Genomic DNA, 24620 nt, shown 5'->3' with positions numbered 1-24620 from the left:
GAGAGCCGTTGAGGAGCGGGGGCACCATTTCTCGTCTATATGTTGTGGTGCAGTGACCAATCTTACAGTCAGGGAGCACTGTGTGTGCGCGCTGCAGGATGCGCTTGGAGGCATAATTGTGATGATACAAAGTCCGGCAGAATTGTAGATGGCCAGTACGTGTGTCGCAGAGGAGGACACTCTGCGCTGTCAGTCTGAAGTTGTGTTGTGGTCTGGGACCTGTAGTCCCACATGTAAATGTTTAGTTCTAATGGGAGATTGGCAGGGCTAGTTATGAGAGATGGGCAGGTCAAACTAGCCACACACACCCACACTCCCACCCAAGGGAGTGGTTACGGGTATGTAATGTGACCAGGGTGTGGGTCACATGGTTCCTGTGTTTGGATCTGAATGGTCAAAGTGCAAGGCCCTGGAAGCCTGTGTTGGAAATCCTGGGAATTCCTGAATAGCACATGGTTGGGCTTTAGCACTGAGTGGCCTGTGTGCTGTAGGTCCTGCATGGTCAGTGTTGGAGTCTCCTGGGAGTGGAGACGTCCTGGAAGCACCTAGAGCCCGTGGACCTGGACAGTCAGTGTTGGAGGCTCCTGGGAGTGGAGACATCCTGGAAGCACTTTGAGACCGTCGACCTGGACAGTCCGTGTTGAGGACCTGGGACTGACGTGGAGTCAACCTGTGGAGCAGGAGCTCCTGAGAGGTAACCCCTGGTATGGGGAAAAGAACTGTGTGCGCTAACATAGGACAGTTGCTGAACTGTGTAGTCACCCGGTGACTGGAGAGATACAGGCTTGAATATTGAATGATTTGTGAAGCCATATATGATGAAGTAAAGGACTATGTGAGGTCTGTGATATGTAACATGGCCTACAGTGGTTTATGCTGAGAGTATAATAAACCAAATGGACTGTTTATCTGAAAAAAAACGTGCCTGTCTATGATTATTCTGCTGCCAAGCGAGTGTCCCCCAAGACACGTAGTGGGTGAAATGCTACAATTGGTGCTCGAATGCGGGCAACGGTCCAAGAAGCACATGTTGCAGCGCTGGCTGGTCTGAGCCAGAGGAGTCGACGGTCTGACAACTGTGTGTTATGTTGATCGGGATCAGTGAGAAAATGTGTTTAGGCTGTAAAGCCGAGTGTGTATCAGACAGGAGTCTGTGTTATGCTGACCGGAGTCAGTGAGAGACTGTGAAGTTTTTTTTCTCAAGTCAGCTTGCTGTGGCTTGGTGAGGTCACGAAGTTTGCTGTGGATTGGCAGGTCCACGAAGGTGACAAGCGTCTTGCTGTGGATCGGCAGGTCCACGAAGGTGACAAGCGTCTTGCTGTGGATCGGCAGGTCCACGAAGTCTGCGGTGCAGAGCCTTGTGAAGTGTAGCTGCCGTTGCAGCAAAGAGAAGAGAAAAAAAAGACATTGCTGGTCCAGAGTATGCAGACTCTTAAAGGGCCAGTGCAAGTCCAGAGTCACATTGGTGTACTGTGCGAACTGGGGCCTGAAAGTGAAAGTATTGTGGGGAGTCCACGGGGTGTGCCCCAGGGAAGGGGTGGTGTACCGTTGGGTAGTGTCCCAAAAATGGTGCGGAAAACCCAAACAGGTGTGGTTGCCAAAAAAGGGGCGGAGTCCAAAAAAGGGACGGTATCCCAAAAGGTAGTAGTTGCCCAAAAAGGGGTGGTGACCCTAAAGGGGGTGGAATCCAAAAAAGGGCGGAGCCTCCTGAAGTTAAAGGGGTGGCGCAGACTGGTGGGCCCCAGGCGCAGTGGTGCTATGCAGGTCCATGCTATACTGTGAATTGCTCAGCTAATGTTTTACCAAGACAGTGCTCCTTTTTTTTGGATGGAGAAAGTGTGATGGGACTGATAGACCCAGGGAGTGAAGTGACTTTACTGAGAACCCCTTCTGAATGCACTGTGTCACCTGGGTTAGGGACAAGAGTGAATGACACAGGTGGGGACGTTAAACGACATTTGACAGCCTGCCTCTACATTGACATGACAGAGGAGTCCACGTACCACGAAGTAGGGGTAGTCCCAGATTTACTGTACACTATGGTAATAGGGCGAGACTTGGAAACCCTGTGGGACTGGTGGATAAAAGGGAAAGTGTCTGTGGAATTATTTTGTATGAAAAGTAATGCAGAGAATGCAACCCCTAGAGTTGACAGTCCTAAGGTGGGCGTGACCAAGGAAAATGGTGGACGGGCCCAACTTAGTGACACGACATTGGCAGTAACACCTCCCAAAACTGACGGGTCAGATATACTGGTGACCAAAGGAAGTCGTGGATGGGCCCAACTTACGGACATGATGTCACCTGATGTGTACCCCAATATGACAGTTTGTAATGTGGTAAATAGAACCTGTGGAGCTGACACCCAGTTAGAGAATGACTTGGGAGTTCACCATACTGTGGGGTGTGACACAGACTATGTGGGTGACTGTGACTCTGAGGAAGCAAGGGAGTACAGTAAAGAAGAGCCCCACAAGAAGGGCAAGTCCTCCCGTCGTCAGACACGTAAAGGGTGCAAAGAAATGGTACCAGTTGCACCTTGTGAAGAAGTGCAGGAGGCCACCAAAGGAGTGGGGCCTGAAGTAGAAACCTGGTTAAAGCAAGAGGAGCTTTTGAGACAGGCTGCTGAGTGCTGAGTAAGTGCCTTAGAGAAAGAGGTGGCGGAGCTCAGAGGTCGCCTGGAAGAAAGCCAGCCAATGCATAAAGGAGCCTGGGAGAAGGTGGAGCGGCAGGTGTCTATCCTGGCCAAACATCTGGAAACTGGTGATATTCAGAGGAAGTCGGCTCTGAAAGCTGAACAAGATGGGTGTCTAATGACAGCAGAAGAGAAGGCGAGTTCCTTGTTCAAGTGCATGATAGATGTACCTGAAGACCTGAGAGAGGCATGTGCCAGGAAGTCTATGCATGAAGGGTTCAAGAAGGCTGTGGGGGCGTGTAAGGTGAGCTGGACCCCGGAAGCAAGTCAGTTAGTGATACTGTCCACAGCTGATGTCACAGCGAAGAGAGTAGCTACCCTGACTGACATGCACTGGTGATATGTGCGCACAAAGTGGATGGTCCAATTGCGGAATGAAGACGCTGCTAGACGACTGGAGCAGGTGAGAAAAGCTCGGAGTCTTCAGGAAACTGTAATACAGGTACCCGTCTCTATGGTAAAAAGAGTCATAGGAAGGAATGGTCAAGCCATGCAAGAAATGGTGGATAAATCTGGAGTGGTGAGGTTGAGAATACCTGGTGTCCACGAAGTACAGTTGCCTCAGATAAAGGGTATGGTTCCCTTCTTCGTGGTGGGAACAGAGGAGAGTCTTAGCGAAATACAAACTCTGTTGGGATATCGTGTGGTATATTTGAAGGAAATGGAGCAGCTAAGAGTTGAAGGACGGCGCCTTAAAGGACTGCTGCGTTCAATTGATGGAAGAGGGCTGCCACGTTTGACCCGAAATGTGGACAAAAAAGGGGTGGAAGTACCCAGCCTAATGAAAGAAGTAGTGTCACCTCAGTTGACTTAGGGATGAGTGACATAGGTGAAGGACCTTGTGGCAAAAATGTGGTGACTAAAGATCTGTTGACATGGACAGATGGTGACTTGAGGGCTAATGTTCAAAGCCTACCTGTTGACCGCTGGGGGCAGGGAAAACCTAACAAGGGTCTGATGATAAGGGATCCTCAAATCCGACTGAGATGGACCTCTCGACTGGTAGGGCAAGGTGACTTGGGTTCCCATTATCGGAACCCCGGGTTTACGTCATGTGTCCACCCCAATAGGGTTGAACAAAGGGGGGAGGTATATGGTGCAGTGACCAATCTTATAGCCAGGGGGCGCTGTGTGTGCGCTGCAAGATGCGCTTAGAGGCATAATTGTGATGATATAAAGTCCGGCAGAATTGTAGATGGCTGGTACATGTGTCGCAAAGGAGGACAATCTGCGCTGTCAGTCTGAAGTTGTGTTGTGGTCTGGGACCTGTAGTCCCACATGTAAATGTTTAGTACTAATGGGAGATTGGCAGGGCTAGTTATGAGAGATGGGCAGGTCAAACTAGCCACACACCCACACTCCCACCCAAGGGAGTGGTTACGGGTATGTAATGTGATCAGGGTTTGGGTCACATGGTTCCTGTGTTTGGATCTGAATGGTCCAAGTGCAAGGCCCTGGAAGCCTGTGTTGGAAATCCTGGGAATTCCTGAATAGCACATGGTTGGGCTTTGGCACTGAGTGGCCTGTGTGCTGTAGGACCTGCATGGTCAGTGTTGGAGTCTCCTGGGAGTGGAGACGTCCTGGAAGCACTGTGAGACCATCGACCTGGATAGTCCGTGTTAAGGACCTGGGACTAATGTGGAGTCAACCTGTGGAGCAGGAGCTCCTGAGAGGTAACCCCTGGTATGGGGAAAAGAACTGTGTGTGCTAACATAGGACAGTTGCTGAACTGTGCAGTCACCCGGTGACTGGAGAGATACAGGCTTGAATAATGAATGATTTGTGAAGCCATATATGATGAAGTAAAGGACTGTGAGGTCTGTGATATGTAACATGGCCTACAGTGGTTTATGCTGAGAGTATAATAAACCACATGGACTGTTTATCTGAAAAGAATGTGCCTGTCTATGATTATTCTGCTGCCAAGCGAGTGTCCCCCAAGACACGTAGTGGGTGAAACGCTACAATGTTTAGGGTGCCAACCTCCACTGTTAGGCAGACATTTAGCATAAGGGCTCCAGTGTAGAGTGAACATAGTGAGCACTATATTTGCACGGTGATTGTTGTCTCTTCATTCTTTTTAGAGAGAATTTGATTAAAGGTTATATTTTACCAAATGTAACAGGGGTTTCTCGTTTAGTTTTTTTCTTGATTCAATAGAACGCTATTGACATATAAGCTTCTTCGAAATTTCTGACTTTAGGTTCATCCAAAGTATATAAAAATTACTTCTTACTTTTTGTAAAATGTTACCCTAGCAGACCTGTGGAATCCTTATCTCCATAATGGATTTGTAGTTATCACTCAGCACCCATTACATTTATTAGGCCAGAGACATGTGCTAGCTGTCAGCTCCCAGTACTTGTTTGTCCATCAGCTACTGTAAAATACTTCATGCTATGGGACATCTCAGGAGCTAATATTACCAGGAATTATTCGGGTTACAGAGTGAACTCCTCTTTAAGATCAGCACAGACAGCCACACGTAGCTTCATATTGTGTGGTATCTCCTCGAGATCATGGTTAGAAAGTTCTCAGCAATTATGAGTAGAGATGAAGTGTTTTCAGCTGGTCTGTCAACAGTATGAAATTCTTTCTTCTCTTTGATATACTTTGGTTGGACAGAGAAGCCGACAGTATTTCAGGGTATGGAGGCATTCCTACTGCATTCCTTGCTACATACTTTGCCATTTGCGGTCACGGCCGGAGCAGTGCATTACAGCATAATTCTGTTGAGTAAACCTGTTCTGTTCTAAACTTAGGGTATGTCTGTGCAAATAGGAGCACAATAAATAAGACAAATGGGTTGTCATACATTTCTGTATGTTTTCTCCATCATCTTTTCTTCTGTGACTGTGAAGGAATTAAGAATGGGTTCAACATAAAAAAAAAAAAAAATGTCTTAGGCCGGTTTCACACGTCAGTGATTCCGGTACGTGAGGTGACAGTTTCCTCACGTACCGGAGACACTGACACACGTAGACCCATAAAAATCAATGCATCTGTGCAGATGTCATTGATTTTTTGCGGACCGTGTCTCCGTGTGCCAAACACGGAGACATGTCAGTGTTCGTGGGAGCGCACGTTTTACACGGACCCAATAGAGTCAATGGGTCCGCGTAAAACACGGACCTCACACGGACATTCTCCGTCTGGGGTCCGTGTGCGTGCAGGAGACAGCGCTACAGTAAGCGCTGTCCCCCCCACATGGTGCTGAAGCCGGTATTCATATCTTCCCTGTAGCAGCGTTTGCTATAGAGAAAATATGAAGAATAGTGTTAAAAATAAAGATCCATGTGTCCGCCGCCCCCCCACCCCCTGTGCGCCCCCCCACTGGTCAGAAAATACTTACCCGCTCCCTTGCTCCTTCCTGGTCTGGCCGCGCCTCCTACTGTATGCGGTCACGTGGGGCCGATCATTTACAATCATGAATAGTCGGCTCCGCCCCTATGGGAGGTGGAGCCACATATTCATGACTGTAAATGATCGGGCCCACGTGACCGCATGCAGGAGAAGCCGCGGCCAGACCAGGAAGCAGCGAGGGAGGCGGGTAAGTATTTTCTGACCAGCGGGGGGGGCGCACAGGGGGTGGGGGGGCGCCGGACACATGGATCTTTATTTTAAACACTATTCTTCATATTTTCTCTACAGCAAACGTTGCTGCAGGGATGATATGAATCGCAGCTTCAGCACCATGCAGAGTGGGTACCACACGCTCCGTGTGGTACCCACTCGCCATACGGGCGGCACACGTGTGCCGCACGTATGGCCTCCGTGAGTTCCCAGGCACACGGACACGGATAACTCCGGTACCGATTTATTCCGGTACCGGAATTATCTGGACGTGTGGGACAGCCCTTAGAGGGTTTTTCCCACAATCACATCATTTTTTGTATCAGCATAACTATAGTTAAAGGGGTACAGACAGTGGTGGGATTTAGTGGAGTTTTCCCTGGTTCAGTGGAACAGCTTGTTAAAATAGGAGGCGGCTCCCCGAATCGGCAAGAAGTGGCGCCCCAATCTTCGGACGCACATTCAGTTGAAATATATTAAGGTACAAAAAGCTATTGCTCAGCAATACTTAACAGCCACCAGCCAATCAGAGGCTGGCGGCTGACGCCGAATCACATCGCCAGCATTTGACGTCACCGCCATGCACCGGCCCATCCACGATGCATATGAAGAAGGAAAAGGACGCTGCTGGATCGCGGCTAGGTAAATAGACATCTGGAACAGGGATGGAGACAAATAATAGAGAAAAATGGGGCCAGGATGGAGGCATATGGGAACCCATATGGAGCTATATGGGGCCAGGATGGAGCTATATGGGGCCAGGATGGAGCTATATGGGGCCAGGATGGAGCTATATGGGACCAGGATGGAGCTATATAGGACCAGGATGAAGCTACAGTATATGTGGCCAGGATGAAGCTATATGTGGCCAGGATGGAGACATATTGGGCCAGGATGGAGACATATGGGACCGGGATGGAGACATATAGGACCGGGATGGAGACATATGGGGCTGGGTTGGAGACCTATGGGGCCAGAAGGAAGACATATCTGGACGAGCATGGGAAAATATGAGGCCAGCATGAAGATATATGGGACTTTTTAGTTGCCGTTACTTGTATATTATGGTTGAGGAAGATGTGTTCAGAAATGGGCATGGCTGGGGGGGGCGTGGTTTGCCAGGGGAAGAGAGCAGACGTACTCAACAAGAGCTCCTGCTAATCCCCTGATTTTAGCTTTAAAAAAGCTTGCAAAAGTGGAAATATTGGACACAAAGCATTTATAACATGCCTGTATCCAGCCAAGCCAAGAGGAGACCCGATATTACGGGGAAGAAGCCTTTGCCAGGACCGAGAAGCCGTGGGAGGCCTGGAGGTCACCTTCACATGTCTGGCCTTCCCGAGCCTGGAGCTAATCAGACCGGGATTATAAAGCAAGTGCCACCCTCATGCCGGACAAAGGTGAAAGCGGGGACCTCTGCTAAACAGCTGACTCTCGGGACCCCAGCCGGACAGAGACCTCGCTTGGCTGCGGTGCCATCAGCAACAGCCGGCGGCCTCAGAACAGAGCGGCAGAGCACAGGGAGTCCGGGAGCCGACAGGAAGAAGAGCGCAGCCATTGATGACTCAGCGGTATCCCGGCTGCAGGCGCCAGGCGCGAAGCAGCTGTTTAACAAGAAGCAGCTGATCGAACGGGGCCAGAGAAACAGCATGGCTGCGGAGACGCCGGGTTCTCTGGAGCTGCACGGCAAAGCAGTGAGTACAGCGGCGCTTCCCCAACAAGCACCCGAAGGAGCGGCATGTGGTGGCCGGAACCTGGGACTCCGGCTGTGGTATGAGACGCCAGAGTTTACGGGGAGGCAGGTGGAGCCGGGAACCGGACCGCGGATGATCGTAGAGGCGGCGCAAATTGACGTGGCTCGGCGAACAACTGCGGCTGTGAGAGGCGGCGGTGGGAAGAAACAGGGAGTCGCGTTGGTCCCGGGCCCCGGGAGGAAGTGCACAACAGCTGAGTGTTACTCAGCGAGCGCTCCGCAGCAGGAACCTGGCAGGATGCAGCCGACCTCCAGGAGCCAGGGGAGTAGCCTGAACTACAAGGCACAAGAGTTTGTGCCGAAGACTTGGGTAACAGCCGGACCCCGGACACAGAACGGAGTTTCACAAAGCCAAGCAGGTGTGCCGCTGCAGGCACAAGACATCGGCATGAAAACACGCCGGGAGAGCTTCGACATGGAGGAGAACAGAGTGCTGGGAGCAGAATACAAGAGATCGAGACCCGAGCAGGAGACAGGAGGGGGCCAATGGTCAGTAAGTAGATCGCAATATCTCCCCACCTCACGCTTACAATTACTTCCCTGGAAACATAACATACAGGGAGTAGATGGGATGACCAGCACATCCATGAAACACTATTGAACGGCCATAACTCTTCTGAAACAAGACCTCTCTGTCACACCATCACAGACACTCAGAATGACAGCTCTAAAGAGTCACTAACAGGGGAGATCTTTGAGAACCCTGGTAAAATCAAACCAGCATTCTACAGAGCTCTGGATACTTCCTTTAAGAAATTTGAAGACTCACTGAGAGCTCATGGGGGTGGGGAAAACGAGGACACACTGACGGAACAATCTAGCAGCTTTTCTAGCTCCTTGGAGAACCTGGAGGGATTACATTCAGAGGAACCTTTGGAGGATATTAGTACTTCTGACCATGACTCAAGTGACTTCTCTGACAGTACCTCAACAAGTGGGGTTACATGTGAGATCCCTAAACATGTTGAAATTAATAATTATGAAAATCCTTCTACAAATCTACTACTATTGGAAAAGATTCCAGCTTCTGACGAATACCCGACAAAGGGCTTTATAATGTCTCTACTTACATCCTTTCTAATCTCAGCAAATCTTCGTGGAAACGGAGCCAATTTTGACTCTAGACAAATAAATAACACCAAAGCTTCTAAAAATTTCAGAAAAAGTCTGATTAAAGAGGCACTGATATCAGTAACCAATAACTCAAAGTTAACTCCCTCTATTATCTCTGCTAGTTCTCGGTACGCCTCAATTTTACCGAAATCTGGCGAAAAGATCGAAAATAACATCCCCCAAACAATTCCCAAGCCCTCAATGTCACTGGATGAGATCCAAAAAAATGTAGACCTTTTAAAAACCAACCTAGCTAATTATGAGGATTTTAGAAGAAAAAACAACGTTAAGATCAGAGGAATTCCAGAGACGATCCAGTCTTCTCAACTGAGGGGTTATGTCTCCTCAATGATCTCACACTTGTTCCCTTATACTGATGAAAATTTTTTGGTCGAAAAAGCCGTCAGAATACGTAGGCCACCCTCACTTCCGCAGAATCTGTCATGTGACGTTATTGTTTCGTTTTACCCAAATTGGGTGAGGAATTCGCTTCTTGGTGTCTCGAGGGAACAAAGATTCCTTTCTTCCCCATACAGCCATTTGGTCTTTTACAAGGATTTGTCAAAAGACACTCTACAAAACAGAAGAGCCTTTTTCAAGTCACACGTGAACTTTTGCGTGCCGGGCTCTCCTACATCTGGACTCAATCTTCAACCCTTCAGGTGAAACACTCTTCAGGATTGACTCATATTTCTTCTCCGAATGAGGGTATTGATTTCCTCAAACGCGTAGGAATTATACACCCAGAGGTGACCTTCGGATTATACCCCAAAGTGAAGTTGGATACCTACTCCGGCTGTCCTAGTTAAAAAACTTTAAGTTTTCTTTTTACTACCATAAGAAGCTTTTCCACTTTATTGGCTTCTTCTAAAAAAACCGAACTTTCCCCCATTCAGTTTAGGATCGCTTTAGGGTGATTCCAGACATGACGGGCCTACATGTACGAAAGAATTTAAAGTACTCTTATTTTAACTAACTTGTTTTTTCTTACAGGTATTTCGGTTCATTTTGAAGCCTTGATTAGCTACAAATAATTATTTAATTTTCAAAGCTTGTATATGTACATTGATATGCCTGTCTCATTTTTTTTTTCCCTTTCCCCGTCTTACAGGGAATTATTTACCCTCCCCTTTACCTTTCTTCCCTTCCCCTTTCCCCTCACCTTCAAAAATTTTGCAAATCAATAAAAATTAATGGAAACGAAATGGGCATGGCTCGCAAAATGGGTGTAGCTTTAAATAGCTATGTCTTTTTAAATGGGCATGGTTTTCTAACACAAACAGGGAACCTGTTGTTAAAATATTGAATCCCACCCTTGGGTTCAGGGTTGTCCAGGTTTACAGTCTACAGTCCCTATTTGATAGTCTACAGTCACTTTATGTGACTGCAAACTTGTGAATCCTGATATCACAGCCAATGGCAAAACAGAGCTGTCAAGTGACTGCAAGTATGCCATATGCATATTTATGGCCACATTCCAACTGAAAGCAAACAGGATTTCTCAATAAAAGGCAATTGAGCAAGGCCGCAAACATCTGGCTGGAATGTGGCCAAAAATATGCAAAAAGGGGCAGCACGGTGGCTCAGTGGATAGCACTGCAGCCTTGCAGCGCTGGAGTCCTGGGTTCTAATCCCACCTTGGACAACATCTGCAAGGAGCTTGTATGTTCTCCCCGTGTTTGCGTGGGCTTCCTCTGGGTACTCCAGTTTCCTCCCACATTCCAAAGACATACTGATAGGGAATTTAGATTGTGAGCCCAATTGGGAACAGTGATGATAATGTATGCAAAACTGTAAAGCGCTGGGGAATATGTTAGCACTATACAAAAATAAAGATTATTATAATAATAATAATAATAATAATAATATTGCATACCTACGGTCACATGACTGCTCTTTCTTGCCTCCGGTACAGGAGAATCCTTACAATGTGCGCTGCGCATGATTTGAGGATTCACAAGCTTGCAGTCAGATAGAGTGACTGTAGACTTTACTGATAAACATGTGTGACGCCCCTGGGGTCCAGTCGCCACAGAGGTACTGCAGCTCATCTAGAGGTGTGGGACTCTGCTCTCGGGTAATAAGGGGGCACTAACCAGGACTCCACACCAGCATCCAACACCACAACACTCCAGTCAGGGCATCTGGGTGTACCCTAAGGGAGGATGGCCTCATCCCAGTCTGGAAAGGGTTAATAGGCTGAGAATGTGGGTGGAAAGAGCAGAGATGTCATGGAAACAGTAGGAGGAGTCAGGAAAGTTAACCAAAGTCTGTGAGAGAAAAACTGGAGGATTCCCCCAGCCAAGACTCAGAAGACCTGTACCAGTCACCTGTGTTGTATCCGGACCTCCTGGAGGTGGAGGAGCTGGCCCGCCAGCACAAGCAGACTCAGCTGGCAGCGGTGAGCAGGTGGAAATCAGCCCTGTGGAAGAAGATAAAGCTGGAGGAGCAGCGTCATGTTCTGTGACCAACATCTCCAACCACAGCGGAGGAAGAGGCCGGCACCAAAGAGACACCAGCAGCAGGTACTGTGACCGACCCTGCCCCGGTGACCGATGGCACTTTAGCAGGTCTGCTTCTCACCCCGACAGCCCCTAGGCCTGGCTGGGCATCCAGAAATGCGTCCTGGGACCGGACGCCAGACATCTTAGGCGAGATGCCAGCCCCACTGACACCAATAAGTGGGCCTCAGGAGGTGCACGCTGAGCCGGCGGTATTTAAAGGGGGACCCCAGGGGGCTGATACAAGTGAGCTCCCGGTCATCACGTGGGAATAAAATCACAGACAGCGGGCAGCAAAATATGATGCAGAAAGGAGGGCCCTGCAGGAGGAGAGGGAGAAGAGGAACCTGCAGGCTAAAGCCCAAGCTCGTAAGAGCAAACGCATTGACCAAGGCGCTGGGAAGAGGACGCTGCAGCTGAGGAGACGTGCCGGGATGCCGAGGACACGTATGACAGGGCTCGGGGAGCGGCAGCGGCATCGGCATGACAGTACCCCCGTTTTTACACCCCCTTTTTTTTAAGCTAGAAAAGAACCTAGCTAAAATTAGAGGAGCCTGAATGTTCGCCAGAGGCTCCCAAGACCTCTCCTCAGGACTGAAGCCCTCCCAGTTGACCAAAAACAAAGTCCTACCTCTAAGTTTTTTCATGGCCAAAATGTTCTTAACCTCAAAAACATCATCCGCAGAAATAGGCGAAGGCGAACAGAAAGTCAAGGTATGAAACTGATTAAAAACCACTGGCTTTAGAAGAGACACATGAAAGGAATTAGGAATACGAAGAGAGGCAGGTAACTTAAGCTTGTAAGAAACATTATTAATGGGAGCCAAAACCTCAAAAGGACCAATATAGCGAGGACCCAGCTTATGCGAAGGAATTTTAAGACGGATAAATTTAGAAGAAAGCCAGACCTTATCCCCAGGATGATATACTGGAGAATCGAGACGCCTCTTATCCGCATGTCTTTTCATCTTCTGCTGAGCAAGTTCGAGAGCGGACTTGGTCTCCTGCCAGACCCTGGATAACTCTTTAGACAGAAGATTAGCCGCTGGTACAGCAGAGACAGGAGGAACCGGTAGAGGAAGACCTGGATGCTGACCATAGATGATAAAATGGAGACATGGTAGAAGCTTCGCTGGTATGGTTATTATAGGCAAATTCAGCCCACGGTAGTAATTCAGACCAATCATCATGATGAGCATTGGTCAAATGACGGAGATAAGTGACCAAAATCTGATTAGTACGCTCCACTTGGCCGTTGGTCTGCGGATGGTAAGCGGAGGAGAAGTCCAGCGAGATGTTCATAGACTTACAGAGAGATCTCCAGAATCGAGCGGTGAACTGGACTCCTCGATCAGAAACAATATGTTGAGGTAGACCATGAATACGAAAAATATATGATGAACAAAAATCCTCGCCAATTCAGGAGCCGATGGTAAACCAGGTAGGGCAATGAAATGAGCCATTTTAGAAAAACGGTCCATGCCCACAAGGATGACGGTGCAACCAGAAGAACGAGGTAGGTCAGTAATAAAATCTATTGCAATATGTTGCCAAGGAGTAGAAGACACCAGAAGAGGATGTAGAAGACCAGAAGGTAACTGCCTCGGAACTTTATTCTTAGCACAGGAAGAACAAGAGGCGACGAAACTTCAGACATCCTTTGAAAGAGTCGGCCACCAGTAGTAGTGAGAAATCAGACTGAGGGTCTTTTTGAAGCAGACATGTCCCGCCAGTTTCGAAGCATGACCCCAAAGTAAAATGCGTTTCTTGTTCCTCTCAGAAACAAAAGTCTTACCAGGAGGTGAAGAGGTCAGAGAGACCGGAGCAACCGTGACGATCTTGGCAGGATCGATGATGTGCCTGGCCTCCTCCTCAATATCCTCTGACAATAAGGACCTGAAAAGAGCATCGGCCTTGAAGTTTTTATTACCAGGCTGGAAGCGAAGCTCAAAGTCTAACCGAGCGAAGAACAAGGCCCACCTGGCCTGCCGGGGATTTAGTCTGTGCGCAGAACGGATGTATGCCAAATTCTTATGGTCCGTATAAATTACAAAGGGATGTAAAGCTCCCTCCAACAGATACCTCCACTCCTCCAGTGCCAATCTGATGGCCAAAAGTTCTCTGTCGCCGATAGAATAGTTCTTTTCAGAAGAGGAGAAGATCTTGGAGAAGAAGCCACAGGGAGCAAGACGACCAGAAGAGGACCTCTGAGAAAGCACAGCTCAGGCTCCGATAGCAGAGGCATCAACTTCAAGGACGAAGGGTTTATTAGCTTCAGGGCTTTGGAGTATAGGAGCGGAAGCAAATGCTTGTTTGAGAGACCGGAAAGCTTTTTCGGCCTCTGCTTACCAATGGTGAGGGTTAGCTCCCTTTCGTATCAATGAGGAGATGGGAGCAGACAAGGAAGAAAAGTGAGGAATAAACTGCCGGTAGTAATTCGCGAAACCAAGAAATCGCTGAATTGCCTTCACCCCAAATGGACGCAGCCAGTTGAGCACAGCAGAAACTTTCTCCGGATCCATACGTAAACCAGCATCGGAAATGACGAAACCCGGGAATGGCAGGGATGACTGTTCAAAGGCGCACTTCTCAAGTTTTCGTACAGACGATTCTCTCTTAGACGCAGAAGTACTTGCCGAACATCTCTCCTATGAGAAGGCAGGTCTGGTGAAAACAGAAGAATATCATCCAAGTACACACTACACAGGTGTAAAGATCCTGAAAAACATCATTCACCAATTCTTGGAAGACTGCGGGTGCATTGCATAAACCGAAGGGCATAACCAAATACTCGTAATGACCATCTCTGGTGTTAAAGGCTGTCTTCCACTCGTCTCCAGAATGGATACGGATCAAATTATAGGCTCCTCTGAGATCCAGTTTAGTGAAGATTCTTTCTCCTCGCAGACGATCGAAGAGTTCAGGAATGAGAGGAAGTGGGTACTTGTTTTTAATTGTGATATTATTGAGGCCACGGTAATCAATGCAGGGACGAAGGGAACCATCCTTCTTCTTGACAAAGAAAAAAACAGCTCCTGCAGGAGAGAAGGATTTCCGAATAAAGCCTCTGGCCAAGTTCTGACCATCGCTGACCATCGACAGAAGCTATTTGCCTAGGAGTCTCCAAGTGTCTGACAGGAATCCCAAGTCTCCTGAGAAGCTCTAGTTGAACAAAATTCCCAGCTGCACCCGAATCAACATAAGCCTCCAGAGAGAAGCGACTGGAACCCAAGTGCAATAAAACAGACAGAATCAGAGGTGGAGACGAATCATAGCTACCTAGGGAGGCCTCTCTTACCTGTCCTAGGCGGAGGCGTTTCCCGGCTTCTGGGGACAGGAACGCAGAAGATGAGAGGCACTGCCGCAATAAAAGCAAAGACCCTGTGTGAGTCTCTCCTTGCGGCGTTTTTCGGTGGACTTAAGGTGATCTACCTGCATGGGCTCAGGAGGAAAAGGAGAAGAGACTGAAGCGGTTTGGGGAAAAGAAGCACCACGTGTAGCAGAGGACAAATGAAGAGGTCTCCTCTCTCTGACCACTTCGCGAGAATGCTCCTGGAAGCACAAATCTATGCGAGTCGCCAAGGAAATAAGATGATCCAAAGAAGTGGGCGTGTCTCAACCTGCCAGCTCATCCTTAATCCGGGTAGAAAGACCTCTCCAAAATGCTCCAACCAAAGCCTCACTGTTCCAACCTAGATCTGAGAACAGCGTACGGAAACGGATAGCATACTGAACTACGGAAAGAGTACCCTGGTGAAGGTTGAAGAGAGACTCTGTGGTAGAGACCAAACGGCCGGATTCATCAAATACCTTGCGGAAGGTATCTAAGAAGGGATTAAGTTGAGAGACCAAAGGATCCTCTCACTCCCAGAGGGGATTCACCCAGGCCAAAGCCTCACCCTCCAAATGGGACACCACAAAGGCTACCTTAGCTCGATCGGAAGGGTATAGTAGCAGTGACAATTCAAAATGTAATTGACACTGGTTAAGAAACCTGCAACATAATTTAGGATCCCCACCATACCGGGGGGGCCGGGCCAGACGGGGCGAGGGTTGCGGAGTGGGCGCCTGGATAGGAGTAGAGGCGGCATTCTGGAGAGAAAGAAGCCGATTATCCACAGCGGCCATATAATTCGAGTGTCCCACTGTTGGCTAAGCTCCTGCTGAAGGGCGGCCAACTGAGAAGCGTTACCAGGATCAGAAGACTGTAAGCCCGCGAGACGAGACTCCATGTTTTTCAGAAAGGACATGATCCTAGTCTGGTTCTCCCGTAAAAAAAGTAATTCCTTTTGAGTAGCAGAGACACCAGCGGGGTCCATGGCCTGATGATACTGTGAGGATTCTATAGAAAAAACAAAAAGTGGACCCACTGGACCGTGAGGACGACCCACCCGCCCCCTATACAGGGAGAGTTAGGGGTAGGCCCATGGGGGACTATCGCCACAGCAGCTGGGAGACAAAGATAGATAAGAAAGTAATCCAAAGAGACACCGGAAAAGCGGGAGTGAAAGAGACACTGGACGAGCGGATAAGGCAGGAACACAAAACTAGCGAGAGAGGAGAGGACACGGAACTGGCAGATATGGATCTAGGAGAGGACTGGATCTAAGGAGAGCAAGGAAAACAACAAAGTCTGGAAGCACGGTAGCAACTAGGTAAACGTGCGGCCAAGAACACTTGGAATCACAAATGATCATCAGGCACAGGGGAGAGGAAGGAGGCGATTAATAAAGCAGCGCTGCGCAGTACTTCCGGGTGAGAGTCCTCCGAGGTGATGAAGAGGACAGGAAGAAAGTGCCAGAGGAAAGTTTAGAAATGCGCGCGCGCAGTACTGTACCTGGCGTGCGCGCGCACCCGACGAACAGCAGAAGCCAGGAGCGAGCGCTGAGAAGAGGACGCTGAAGCTGAGGAGACGTGATGGGATTCCGAGGACACGTGAGAATGACAGGGCTCGGGGAGCAGCAGTGGCAGCGGCATGACAGAATGTTTTACTGTCTTTAATTAAGAATGTCTTATGGAACGTGAAAGAAAATGTTTTATTGGAAGTAAATACTAATAATTTTATTGAGAGAAATGCCAATATGTTGCTTAGCGTAATGCCTTATTTCATGTTTGAGTTATTTTTATGCAACGTTCAAGAAAAGTGCCTACCATAAAGGGAAGAGAGTTCTCTGCTAACTGTTATATCTGTTGTGATTCATCACGGAAAATGTTGAATGTCTAAACATTTTTACTCTGTTCCAGCCAGCGGACGTGTTGTGTTTAACGGGGGGGCTATGTGGTGCCCACTATGGTCCAGTCGCCACAGAGGTACTGCACCTCATCCAGATGTGTGGGACTCCTCTCTCAAGTAAGGAGGAGGCACTAACTGAGACTCCACACCAGCATCCAACACCACAACACTTCAGTTAGGGCTTCTGGGTGTACCCTAATGGAGGATAGCCTCATCCCAGTCTGGAGAGGGTTAATAGGTAGAGGGTGTGTGTGGAGAAAGCAGATATGTCATGGAACCAGTAGGATGAGTCAGGAAAGGTCTAGAAAGTTAGTCAAAGTCTGTGAGAGAAAAGAGATGGAGTGAGACATGCAGAAGGGAGCACCCTGTCAGAGGGACCTAGAGAAAGAAGAAAGAGAGAGAGAAGCTCCTGACAAAAAGAAGAGAGAAAAGGGGTCCTAGGGGAATGGGTAGTGAGCAATCCACCCGTGGAGCCCGCATCCACGCTGACCATCGCCAGGTGGAGGGATCAGGTTGCAGTGGGGGAACCGGCCCCTCAAGACTAGTGGAGGACTACAAGACTCAGCTAGCAAGCAGGAGACTGCAGCATCTGCATGTGCTGCAGTCACATCCAACACATTCGCTGAAAAGGCAGCCACATAGGATCCAGGGGACCAACAAAGAGTGTTGCCCAACAAGATCCGAGGCTGCTGGAATGGGACACTGTGTGTGAAGGCACAGGGCAGGAGGGTGAGAGCCAGCGCAGCGAGACGGCCAGGAAAGGAACATAGAAAGGGGGTTCTAGAAGGTGCACCCAATTTACTTGAGAGCTGGCTGGACCACAGACCTGAAGGACACAGCACCCCAGCTGGGGACTACATCTAAGAACTGTGAGTAAACGTGTGGAAACTGCACCCTGCTGTGTCCTTTTGAATTATTACTGCGTCACCTGCCCTGCACTACAACCACCATCATCACCTTTAACACCATCACTGCCCTGGGGTGTAGCTCTACCTGTGGAGAGCTGTAACAACACTGGTGCATCACCATCAGCCCCAGCGGTCTCTTCAAGCAGCATCGGCTAGCATCTCCTATTTGCCGAATACCACAGGTGGCGTCATGAACAATAACTTTTATAAACTTTATTTCCTGTTCCATCATCACTTCCCCTTTTATTGGACGCCCAGGGCCACGGACTGGGTCACTGCTGCCGTGACACATCCCCTTTAAGAACCAGCCCGGTACCGAGTATCCCCACGACCCTGGCGGGAGCTCCACATGGACAACCCCTGTAATATACAGACTGAGACAAACATTAGGTTTCTTACTTTTACATTTGTGTCTTTTTCATATGCTTTTCCCCTCTGTCATTCCAGTTGAATGGGCGGACTTCTTGTTCACTGCTAAAACTACATTTCCCAGCAGCACCCTGCTTTTCAGTGTAGAAGTGCCCTTCCCTCTGCTTTCCCTGTGTCTTGGACATTACAATAGCGGTTCATAGGGTCATCGGGATCATGAGTCTCTTCTGTGTCTAGACACATAGGAGACAAGAAAATAAATGGTGCGTGTAGCATACACAGATGCAAATCTAGGTTTTCTGCACCTGGGGCAAAAATTCAGTTCGGTGTCTTGTCCCATACATTACTTAAGCATTAGGCCTGGCGGAACAGTCATGTCATAGACTTGGTGCAGCTTCAGCATGTTTTTTAATTGATTGTTTGGCTGCAATCACATGTGTAAGCCATTTTGAATTTTTTTCCCATAGTAGAATCGGAACACTTTTTTTATTTTGAAAAAAAAAAAAAAAAAAAGGCAAACAATGTTCTCAATACCAAGAATACTGACAGTACTGACAAAACCAACTATGCCAACAGTACTGCCAATACTACCAATACCAATAATACTGACTATACTGACAATACGAATAATACGAGCAAAACTAACTACACTAACAAAACCAACATGACAGACAATACTGACAGGATCAAGCATACAGACAATATCTCCAGATATGCCTGATATAAATTTTTTGCAGGAGACCAGAATACCAACGAAATCAGAGGTGCCTAAACAACACAGATTAGGGTAGCACTTTAGACAAAACACTGGACCTGGGAAGAGTAAGTAAAACTCAGTGTGCTTTTTAACGCCTAAAGGTACCGTCACATTTAGCGACGCTGCAGCGATCTAGACAACGATCCCGATCGCTGCAGCGTCGCTGTGTGGTCGCTGGAGAGCTGTCACACAGACCGCTCTCCAGCGACCAACTATGCGAAGTCCCCAGGTAACCAGGGTAAACATCGGGTTACTAAGCGCAGGGCCGCGCTTAGTAACCCGATGTTTACCCTGGTTACCAGCGTAAACGTAAAAAAAAAAAAACACTACATACTTACATTCCGGTGTCTGTCCCCCGGCGCTGTGCTTCTCTGCACTGTGTAAGCGCCAGCCGGAAAGCACAGCGGTGACGTCACCGCTGTGCTCTGCTTTCCGGCCGGCCGGCGCTTACACAGTGCAGAGAAGCACAGCGCCGGGGGACAGACACCGGAATGTAAGTATGTAGTGTTTGGGTTTTTTTACGTTTACGCTGGTAACCAGGGTAAACATCGGGTTACTAAGCGCGGCCCTGCGCTTAGTAACCCGATGTTTACCCTGGTTACCAGTGAAGACATCGCTGAATCGGCGTCACACACACCGATCCAGCGATGTCTGCGGGAGTCCAGCGACGAAATAAAGTTCTGGACTTTCTGCTCCGACCAACGATGGCACAGCAGGATCCTGATCGCTGCTGCCTGTCAAACTCAACGATATCGCTAGCCAGGACGCTGCAACGTCACGGATCGCTAGCGATATCGTTCAGTGTGAAGGTACCTTAACTGAGCCTACAGATAGAAGTTTTTGAAACAACCCCTTTAAACACGGCTAAAGATTTCTCTTAGCTTATTTGACACTCAGTAGTGGGTTGAATTAGAACAGGAGCAGACTTGAAATACTCTTTTAATTTTTCAAAATCCCTAATAGCATCTGATGACCAAACCTTGAGAACCGCCCCCTTATGTGTAAGGACAGTAAGATGTTAAGCAATCTAAAAAAAAAAACCTTGACTAATTTCCTATGAGGCTATGTGCACATGTAGCAGAATTTCCGTGCAATTCTGCGCCTCCTGCAGCGGGTATATCGCATGCAGAATTTGCATGCATATACCCACAGAAAACAAGCGTTTTGCAAGCATAATTAGCTTGCAGAATGCTAGCGTTTTCCAAGCGATCTGTAGCATCGCTTGGAAAACTGACTGACAGGTTGGTCACACTTGTCAAACATAGTGTTTGACAAGTGTGACCAACTTTTTACTATAGATGCAGCCTATGCAGCATCTATAGTAAAAGGTAGAATGTTAAAAATAATAATAAAAATAAAAAAAAGGTTATACTCACCTCAGCGGCTTCCGTTCCTAATGCTGTGTGTTCAGGACCTTCCATTGACGTAGCGGTCACGTGACCCGCGGTCATGTGACCGTGACGTCATCGCAGGTCCTTCACACACACCACAGAAGCCGTTGAGGAGGTCGGGCTGCCAGAGGGTGAGTATATCGCAATTTTTTATTTTAATTCTTTTTTTTTTACCACTTATATGGTGCCCAGTCCGTGGAGGAGAGTCTCCTCTCCTCCACCCTGGGTACCAACCGCACTTGATCTGCTTACTTCCCGCATGGTGTGCACAGCCCCGTGTGGGAAGTAAGCAGATCAATGCACTCCTATGTGTGCAGAATCGCCGCGATTCCGCAATTTTAATGAACATGCTGCGTTTTTTTCTGGATTGCGATTCCGCTCAGGAAAAAAATGCAGCATGTGCACGAAAAATGCGGATTGCATTCTGTTACATAGGATGCTTAATGTTAGCGTTTTTTTCGCGGTTTTATAGCGTTTTTATAGCGAAAAACTGTGAAAAAAACGCAAAATCTGCTACGTGTGCACACAGCCTAATAGTTGGTGAATCCAAGAAAATGTTGCAAAGCTTTAAGGTCAATAGATTGAAACTAATCAAATATGGCCAGCAACCTTGCCTGGGTCCATCCTAAACCCTTTGGCAGACAAGATAAACCCTAAAAACAAAATTTACTGAACAGATAATACACATTTCTCTAATTTAACAAACAAAGAGTTATCCCTCAACATTTGTAATACTACACAGACATGTTCCTGCTGATTGCCCAAATCAGAAGAGAAAATTAGAATGTCATCGAGGTAAATTGCAAAAAATCTCCCAATGCAATCAGAGAAAATATAATTACCGTAATAAAATTTTGAAAAACAGCAGATGCATTGGATAATCCAAATGGCTTGACAAAATTTTCAAATAAACCCTTAGACATTAAAAACACTGTTTTCCACTCATCACCTTTCCGGATACCTATCAAATTGTAAGCCCGTCTAAGATCAAGTTTAGAAAGTCCCTTAGCCCTCGAAACATGATTATAAAGGTCATGGATGAGTGGAAGTGGGTAAGTATTTTTAACAGTGATTTTGTTTAGTTCTCAGAAATTGAAACACCCTCTTTCTTTTTTACAAAGCAAAATCCGTCAGCTACAGGGTAGGGGGAAGTACAAATACCTCTTTCTTTTTTACAAAGCAAAATCCGTCAGCTACAGGGTAGGGGGAAGTACAAATATGACCCTTCCGTAAATTTTCGTTAACATATTCTTTCATAGCAGTCTGTGGAGGCCCAGATAAGTTGTAAAGGTGTTTTTGGCAATAGGGATAATATTAATAGCGCACTCACAAGGCGGCGATGGTGAGGTAGTATCACCGCCTCTTTTTCCAAGAACACATCTCCATAGTTTTTCATGTATCCAGTCAGACCTTGTAGACTTGTGTTACACCTGGTCCGTTTCCTGTACCTCCAAGGGGTCTCCGTCGGGACTCCCGCTCTGTGCCGGCTCCACGCTGTCTGGATGCAGCCTCTGCCCCTCCTTCCTCTCCTGCTTCCTGGCGTGCGGCCAGCAGGTTCCCAGGCAGGGTTCTTAGGTCGCATGCGCGCTCACTCCCGGCCTCTTAAAGAGACAGTGTGTGCATTTTCCAAAAGTTGCCTCTAACCAATAGCATGTGGTTGGCTACTATTTCTAGCCCCTCCACCATAGGGAGGGCGCCGGAGCAACAAGTATCCACTGTTGCTAACTTCCGGTTCCTGTTTACATTCGCTTCTGTTTCTGAAGTATCTGCCAAGTACTTCGCTTACACTGTCTGTCTCCACAGATCCTCTGCTACCTGTTACCTGGATATTCTGGACTGCATCCGCATTATCTACGCTGGACCCGTCTTGTCCCACCAGTCAGCCTGCCACTCTTCCGGACTACGCCAGTATTCCCGGTTCCAGCTTCTACTCGAACACCCGGTATCTTTCAGTCAGCTCTGCAGCATCCGCTAACCCTGCTGGTCCATCTGTTCCGCTGGGACAGCCGCCACGAGTACAGGGTTTAACTGAAGGTAGCACCCGTGTCCTCCAGGCATTCCATTCTGTCCCTGTTCGAGGGGACTTACTACTCATGGGTACTACTTACTACGGGTGTCTGGGGCTCACACAGTAACGCCCCCTTCGGAGCCACCCAGACCGTGGTCTAATGGTTCCACATTTAACCTCAATAAATACGAATGTGAACTTCTACATCTGTGCTTCCATTTCCGTTCGTTATAGATTGCTCCGGCCGTGGAACCCGCTGGGTCCCAGAAATCACCAGCCATGGAGTTACGTCAGGTCTCCCAGCTGAGGGAGCAACAGGACAAAATCATGTCTTTCCTGCACAACGTTTCTGCTCGCATGGATAGTCTAGCTTCTCCGACTGCACCTGCTCCTGCCACCAGTGTTCAGGTATCTAACTGCACAGCAAGTAAGGATTCTCGCTTGGCGGCTCCCACCCGCTTCCGAGGTGACCCTGTTTTGTGTCGAGGGTTCATAAATCAGTGCACACTGCACTTCGAACTGCTGGGGCATAGGTTTGCTTCTGATTGGGCCAAAGTTGGCTTCATCATGTCCCACCTTGATGAAGAGGCACTCGCCTGGATGAATCCGCTGTGGGAGAGGGTGGATCCGTTGGTTACTAATCTCCAGTCTTTTCTAGAGACATTCCGCAGGACGTTTGACGAACCTGGTCATACTACATCGACAGCTTCTGCTCTTCTTCGACTATGACACGAAGCACTTACGGTGGCTCAGTATGCAGTGCAGTTCCGTACCCTTGCGTCTGAACTATCCTGGAACAATGAGGCTTTGGTGGTTACCTTCTGGCAGGGGCTTCCTGGAAGAATTAAGGATGAGCTGGCGGGACGAGACTTGTCTACTCTCCTGGATGACCTGATTTCCCTGGCAGTTCGGGTTGATCTATGGTTTCAGGAACGGTCCAACGAGATCAGACGTGAAAAAGAATCCAATTACCAGGTTGCTAGTGCTCCAAAATCTGTGAACTCTCCAACTTTGTCTCCCTCTCCTATGGCTATGGAGGTGAATCGAGTAAATTTTGTCAACTGTCGCCAGGAGGTGCATCGCCTGGAGGGGAGCTGTTTCTACTATGGCAGTGCCAAGCATTACATCTGCTCTTGTCCTAAGAGATCGGGAAACTCCAGTGCCTAGGGTCTGTAGGAGAGGCTACCCTAGGTAAGATTCATCTCTCTCTAGCTCTGCAAATGACAGTCTCCGTGGCCTTCGGCAAGATGAGATTTTCGGCATTCTGTCATTGGTGCCGCCGGGAACCTCATTCGGCAGGCGGTAGTGGATCATTATCAGATTCCAGTCCAGCATTTACCGGAACCATTGCAGGTGACATCTGTGGATTGCAGACCCCTGTTGGAGTCCATACGGTTCCAGACTGTGCCCTTGGAACTCCGGGCAGGTCTAACTCATTCTGAAAGAATCCGCTTTTATGTGTTGCCAGATTTGTCTCACCCCTTGCTTCTAAATCTAACTAGGTTCCGGATGCATGAACCTGTTCTAAATTGGAGGATGGGAGAGGTCCTGAGCCAGGGAGATTCCTGCATGGATCAATGTATCATTCCGGTTCGTCCTGCTCTTCCTCCAGTACCACCCAAAACCCTGACGGGTTTGCCTTCTTCTTACTGGTCCTTCACTGATGTCTTCACGAAAAAGAAGGCAGAGAAATTACCTCCACACAGGTCGTAGGACTGCCCCATTGATCTGCTTCCCGGAGCGTCTCCTCCTCGAGGATGTATTTATCCCCTTTCTCAAGCAGAGACTCAGTCCATGTCTGATTTCATTCAGGAGAACCTGGACAGAGGATTTATCCAGAAGTCTTCCTCTCCTGCTGGAGCTGGATTCTTCTTCGTGAAGAAAAAGAATGGATCTCTACGACCCTGTATTGATTACAAGGGGCTGAACCAGATTACGGTAAAGAACAGGTATCCGTTGCCGTTAATTTCAGAATTGTTTGATCGTCTTAGGGGGTCTAAAATTTTCACCCAACTGGATCTCAGAGGCGCTTACAATCTGATGCGCATTCGTAAGGGAGACGAATGGAAGACCGCTTTTAACACCCAGGACGGACACTACGAATACCTGGTAATGCCGTTTGAGCTAAGTAATGCACCCGCAGTTACAGGAATTTGTAAATGATATTTTCAGAGATCTGCTTTACTCGTGTGTTGTAGTTTACCTGGATGACATCCTGATCTTCTCTGCAGATTTAGCCTCTCACCGGAGACAAGTACGTCTGGTCTTACAAAGACTCAGGGAGAACAGACTTTATGATAAATTTGGAAAGTGTCTCTT

General features: G+C 48.2%; 1 long non-coding RNA gene across 2 annotated transcripts in view; it reads left to right on the top strand.

The window, feature by feature from the left end:
• LOC143818202 (uncharacterized) overlaps nucleotides 1–22465 on the top strand; it is a 47037-nt gene extending 24572 nt beyond the window's left edge. For both annotated transcript variants that reach the window (XR_013224378.1, XR_013224377.1), the window contains exon 3: nucleotides 22097–22465. This is a non-coding gene — a long non-coding RNA (uncharacterized LOC143818202). The remainder of the gene's footprint in view (nucleotides 1–22096) is intronic.
• Nucleotides 22466–24620: the final 2155 nt, after the last annotated feature.

Source organism: Ranitomeya variabilis, chromosome 3, assembly GCF_051348905.1.
Source record: "Ranitomeya variabilis isolate aRanVar5 chromosome 3, aRanVar5.hap1, whole genome shotgun sequence".
Lineage (NCBI taxonomy): Eukaryota > Metazoa > Chordata > Amphibia > Anura > Dendrobatidae > Ranitomeya > Ranitomeya variabilis.
Note: the sequence above shows the minus strand (reverse complement) of the source record. Positions and strands in the feature narration are given on the sequence as shown.